Genomic DNA, 6,349 nt, shown 5'->3' on the forward strand with positions numbered 1-6,349 from the left:
TCAGCCAGTACTAATCAAGGTCTCACTTGTCTGAGAGAGGGACCTAAGGACTAGGAGAAGGAGGTCTCTGCCTCTGTCACAACACCTTTTCAGGAGGGAGGAGTATGGGCAGGAGCTGGGAAGCAGCACAAGAAGGTTGTGCCCCCATTAAGAACCAGGGCTGCACTGGGACACACTTCCCTTGTTTCTGGCTGGAATCTTGACTTTCCCTGGAACGAGCAAGATGGAGGCGTCTGCCTAGAAATTTTTAACTTGCGGACGAAGGGCTACCGTAGACAGACGCGTCTATTGCCCAGCATGTTCATGTTCAGGGAATGCTGAGTCTGAGAGACTGTGTTTTCTTGGGTTCAGCAGGGGGCCATCTGTGAGGAATGGGAGTCAGTTGCACTTCCTGTTTCTCTTTCTTTGCTTGCTGTGCCCAGTAAGTAGAGCTACTTGCTTAGCCAAGTGCTCCGTGTAATGGAATGCTCCATTGTGTGAATGGGCCTGGGAAGATTTTTTTCTTTTAAAATGTATTATGGAAATTTTCAAACATGTGAACATTAGAGAGAATCATGTAATGAAACAGTGAGCCACCACACAACTTTGACACTTTTCAACATTTTCCCAATTTTGTTTCATCTTTTGTCCTGCCACTTACCTTCCATGCCCTTCTCGTAACTACACTATTCCAAAGCAAATCTCCTAGAGAAGAAATTCTCTAAAGGCTTCATGAGATTTCTAAAAGATAAGAACAGAAAAAAACAACATAATCACAGTACCATTCTTACCTAACAAAATTAGTAGTAATTTCTTAATGTCATCTAACATGTATTCCTAGTTTAAATTTTCCTGATTGTCTAAAACGTCCTTTGGTTTGTTCAAATCCGAATCTAATCAAGACCCACACATTGCGTTTAATTGTTAGTTCTCGTGAAACTCTAATTACAACAGTTCTTCCTTCCCTATACCCTGTTTTCATGCCATTTCATTTTTGAAGAAACTGGATCCGTTTTTTTCTTTGGAATCAGGGCAGGATTTGGATGAGCTGATTCTTCAGGCCTTAAGACTTTGGGGCTGACTGAGAGGCCCCATGGAACAATCCAGCAGGGTGTCTGCGAGCATGTTAATGTCATTCATCATCTTGGGACCCAGATGACTGAGTGACTGATGGGACGAGAGGGAGCCACTCCAGCCACAAGATATGGAAGGTTGAGAACTACTCTCCTTATGCAGAGAAGCTCAAATGACAGTCCAGGGGAACAGCTGCTCGCCAGTGACCTCATTGATCATACTTCTGTTCTTTTAAGAACCTCATCCTGACCGAGAGGCCACAGGATCTGTGAGATTGGACTTCATACCTTTTTCTCTGTACAGACTGTACTCTCCCCCAGCCACTTAGGTCGGCTGGATTCTGTTGGTAATGACCCTTTTCCCATCTCAGTGATTCTAAGTAGCACAGTGAGAATGGTTATTCACACACCTACGGTGTGCTCTGCTGAAGAGAGTTATAGAATGCCATTTAAAATGTGTCTCCTTTCAATCTCCAATTCAAACAGACTAACTGTCTTTGGTTTATGAAAGCTGTTTAGTTGATTCTTTGGGCTTTGAAGCCACATGGTACTGATGGGAACTAGAAAAGAAAAATGAATTCTTTCTTGACATGACCTCTGGGTTAATCTCAGCCGTTCTGCTATCCTTGGGGCTCTAAGTGGGGAGGAACGTGGTGACAGCGTAACAGAGCCCTGGATTCCTCCATGGTCCATGCCCATGTTCAGTATTTCTTGAACATACTTGATTCTCCAGTGTAGCATGCTGCTTTCTCTTTTAGAGATGTGCTCCTTTTCCACCTCCACTGAAACCTCCCTGAGGTTCAGTTAAGACAGCAACTCCATGAGGCGTTTCTTGAGCTCTCCAGCCAGGCGTGTGCTCCTCTCTTCTGAGCTTTCAAAGTGCTAACATTCAGTGAGACTGCTGTAACTCGAACATATGCAGAGACCAGGGCCCTCCTGCCTCTTCTTTCTTCTAAGCCCCTCTAAAGACAGTGGCCAGGTGTCTGACCAAAGAAAAGGGGGCACATCTCTAGCCAACGAAGAAGCAAAACCAATCAGTAATGATAAGCACTTGGAGAGTGACTTGTTAGGGAGTGGAAACTTCAGTTCAGCTCAGTAAACAGTTTTGTCTGTCTCAGTGTTTGCTACATAAAATAATAATAGCTAATATTTATATAATGCTTATGATGGATCAGGTTCTGTTCTAAGCACTTTATAGTTATTATTCACTTAATCCTCAGAACAATGCTACAAGGTTGACACTATTACTACTGCCATTTTATTTTCAGAGAAACAGAGGCATTGTGAGGTTAAGCAAGTTCATCAAGGTTACATGAGCTTGGTTACAAGGTTGGTTACAGAGCTAGGATATGAACCAAGGCAGTGTGGCTCAAAGGGAAATAAGACATAGTTCTTTGGTCTTCCAGTGTTTACAGTCTGAGGGTTCTAACAAAGCGGGGGATATGGTTCTCTTCCAGTCTTAGAAGCCCAGACACATTCCACAGAACTGGACATAACCATCAACAGGGTGGACTGTTGGGTCACAACTGAGACCAGTGTGGAGAGTGGTTGTCCTGTCATGCACCTGGAAGAGAGGAGGTGATAGGCAAGAGATGAGCTGAGCTCCCTGTGAGACGGGAGGCCTCCTGCAGGGACGTTATTGGGCATTGTCCTTTAGAAGTGACTGGGCGAATTCTCCATCTATGGAGGCTCTCTATCTCTGAGGAATTCATCTTTTGTTCTCACTCATTACCATCAGCGAATCTAATTGCAGGGCGCCATTTTATGGTGTGGACTGACTGGCTATTAAGAACTGTTCTGAGGAGACCTTAATATTTAAATAACCATTTGAATATTTCTTTGGAATTTCCTTCCAAAGCAACAGATCGTTCAGCAGCAGTGAAACTCTGCTGAGCCGAAGCCACGTGGAATTGTAGCCAAATGTTAGGATGGCACAGCAATCTCCACAGAATTTCTCTGGAGGTTTGGGAATGTTCAGAGTAACCCTCCATCTTAAATACTGTGTTTTTTTGCCAAATGGGTTTTCTGAGAAAGAAGAGCTTTTAAGGGCTTCTCTGGAGATAAATGAGCATATAATCATCTGATCTAGAGGGAAATGGTTCCAAATCTTGGCATAAATCTCGGAAGTTGTTGCCTCAGAAACAACTAATGTTGTGTAACTCTCTTCCCTGGACAACCATTTAAGGTCTCTACAATCCGCTCGCTTCTACCCACGGTTTTTAAACCTTTAACCCCAGGTGAGAAATCTTAATCTCTTTCTCCAGTGCAGATGATAACAAACAACCTTTCTCATTTCCCCAGATGTTAAACACTTGGTGGGGACCAATCTTCTTCTTCTCAAGAGGGATTCTATTAAGATGGCGGACAAAAAAGATCCACTGTGGCAGGGCCATGGGGTATTTGACAACATCTGTTCTGGTTTGCTCAGGACTGAGGAAGTTCCTGGGATGCAGGATTTTTGGTGTTTTGTTTTGTTTTTAAAGATTTTGTTTTATTTATTTGAGAGAGAGAACACAAGCAGGGGAGGGGCAGAGGGAGAGGAGAAGCAGACTCCCCACTGAGCAGGGATCCCAATGCGGGGCTCGATCCCAGGACTCTGGGATTAGGACCTGAGTCGAAGGCTCATAACAAACTGAGCCATCCAGGTGACCCAGGATTTTTGGTGTTAAAGCCAGAATGGCTGTTCACCATAGTAGGGGCATAGGCAGTGCTCCAGGGAGGACACCTGGCTCTGTGGCCTCTGTGGCCTCTGGGCTCTGGATGGCTCCGAGTTCCTCTTCCATCAGTGGAGGGCAGTTCAGAGCATGGTCCCTACTGAATTGTCTGGTGATTGCTCTTTCAAAGATTCTCTCACAGCAGTTACATTAGAGAAACTGCTGGAAATATTACACACAGCCAGATTCAGTTTAGCTCATTCAATTTTACTCAATTTATCAAGCCTACATGGAGTTTCTATAAATACTGTACTAGAGGCAGGGGATACAAAGATGAATAAGGCTCAGCTCTGCTCCCTAGGGGCTCTCACTCTAATGGGAGACGTGAAGGTGTAAGCAAAGAGGCACCTTTCAGTGTGATGGGTGCTGTGATAGAAGTGGCAGACAAGACGTGGGGAGGGACACTGTTAGAGCAGTCCACTACATGAGGAGGGCAAGAAAGCCTTCCCAGAGAAGATAATATTTTAGTAGAGAGTTGGAGGATGAGTAGGCATTTGCCAGCTGGACAGTAGGGAAGAGCACTTCAGGCAGAAGCAAGAACATAGAGCAAAAGCACAGAGAAAAGAAGTGATCTGTCAGGTAGAAACTTCATGGTATATTTAGGGAACAGCAGGTATGGCTAGAACACAGCGTTTGAGATAGAAGGGATGGTAGGAGAGGAGCCTGGAGGCAAGGAGCAAGAGACAGACCGTGAGTGGTATTGTAGGCAATGACAGTAATCACCATTGGCCACCCGCCCATCTCCTTTTCCCACTTTGCTGGTTTTTTTTTTTTTTTTTTTTTCAGGTGATCCATCTTCCCCCACATAGCCATCGGCTTCTTTGAGCTAGTCACAGTGATCTCATTTCTCTTGTCAGTGGCTTGTTTTAACATTTTAACTGAGACAAAAGTCTGGCCAAAGAGATGTGAAATGCGTGTCTGTTGAGAGCCCTGTAGGAAGAGAAGCCCTGTTCTGTGGCCAGAAGTTGTCATGCTTGCATGTTTGGCAGCCATCTTGTGAGCATGAGGATAGCGGGTTTGGAGACAAGCTGACTTGCTGAGGATGTTAGGTCAGAAAGACAGGAAGTGCCTGGGGCCTCGGAGTCACTGTCTCTTAGGATATTTTGTGGTGTGAGATTAATTTTACTTATTGTGCTAGCCATTTTGAATTGAGATTTCTGTGACTGGTGGCTGAAAGCACTTAATGATATGGTAAAACATGCTAAAAACTTGAGGCTTTCGGTGACAGAAGAAATGGTGTAATGTTACAGGTTTTGTTTTAGGACATTGACTGTCGTGAGCCATAATTCCTGCCTTTAAATATATATGCAGAAACACATTTGTGCAACTAGCATTTTTTGAAACTTATGCCAAGTCCATTCTAGATACTGTAGATACAGCGTCAAATAAGATATGCTATGTACTCTTAGGGGATTTGCAGCCCCTTGGTGGAGACAGGCAAGTCAATCAACTTCACAGTGTAATGTGGCAGGTGCTGTGGTAAGGTTACACTCAGGGTATTAGAGTAGTACTGTAGGGCTCCTAGATCAGTCTGATAAGTCATAGAGTACTTAATACAGGAGGTGAGACTTGTAGTGAACCAACTGAAGACCCTTGAAGCAGTAACTGGTCATCCAGAGAATTCCACGTAGGCCCAGATACACCCACATCTTTGCCCTTCTGTTTCTACTGTGGTCCCTTTGACTTCAACCCATTTCTGGATGCTACTCTTATGCTTGTTCTCACTCATCTCTCCTAGATTTAATTTCTTGCTCCTGTCTCTTCAACTGGCCAGTTCATCTATTCTAACATGGCTCTTTGTTGGTTACATGGTTCCAGGCTCCAGAGTGAAGTCAAGACTTCACAGATTCTGGTTTTTGCCTGCTGCTTCTGGACATTTTCTTGCTGAAGGAGGTACCTAGCTTATTTTGAGCTTGTCTGATTTTTCCCTACCCTCACCCCTCATATGCTCTCCATATGTGGGCCAAGGTACTAGCTGCCAGGATCCATGGGTTCAGTGTACTTAATGACTGTGAGCCTCATCACGCACTCATTTTGAGACTGATCTAGAAGGTCAGATTGGTTCAGAAAACTTTGGAGTAGGTAAAAATTAGATAAGAAATAATTTCCATTTTCCTTTTGGCATCTTTTTTTTTTTTTTTAGGTAGGGGTGGGTCTGAAGACATTTCAAATATCTGGAGAAGCTATCTATGCACAGCAGTGTAACTTCCCATGTACCACCAGTATTTTTATTATGAATGATGTTGCTTAGTGTGGGAAGAGTATTAACAACCCGTTTAACATTTGTGAAAGGCCTTTCTCTGGAGGTTGAAAACCAAAGAAAATTTCCTGGCCTATGCAGTCTTCCTAAGAATTGATTAAATGCATCAGCCCCAGAGGGGTAGGGAATTTGGAAAGGTAGAATGGTTTTCCTAATGGTTTCCTGTAGGTTCAAAACAGCTTAGTGTTTACTCTCTAAGGTCACTGAGCTTGAAAATCAGTAGGTAGAAAGGGCTTAAGTAAAGAGCAGAGATAAGAAGTGGTATATATTACTTTTTAAAAATTAGAGATGCCACATATTTTCTTTCCAATATTATTTACGTT

Source organism: Ursus maritimus, unplaced genomic scaffold (genome assembly GCF_017311325.1).
Source record: "Ursus maritimus isolate PB19 unplaced genomic scaffold, ASM1731132v1 scaffold_10, whole genome shotgun sequence".
Lineage (NCBI taxonomy): Eukaryota > Metazoa > Chordata > Mammalia > Carnivora > Ursidae > Ursus > Ursus maritimus.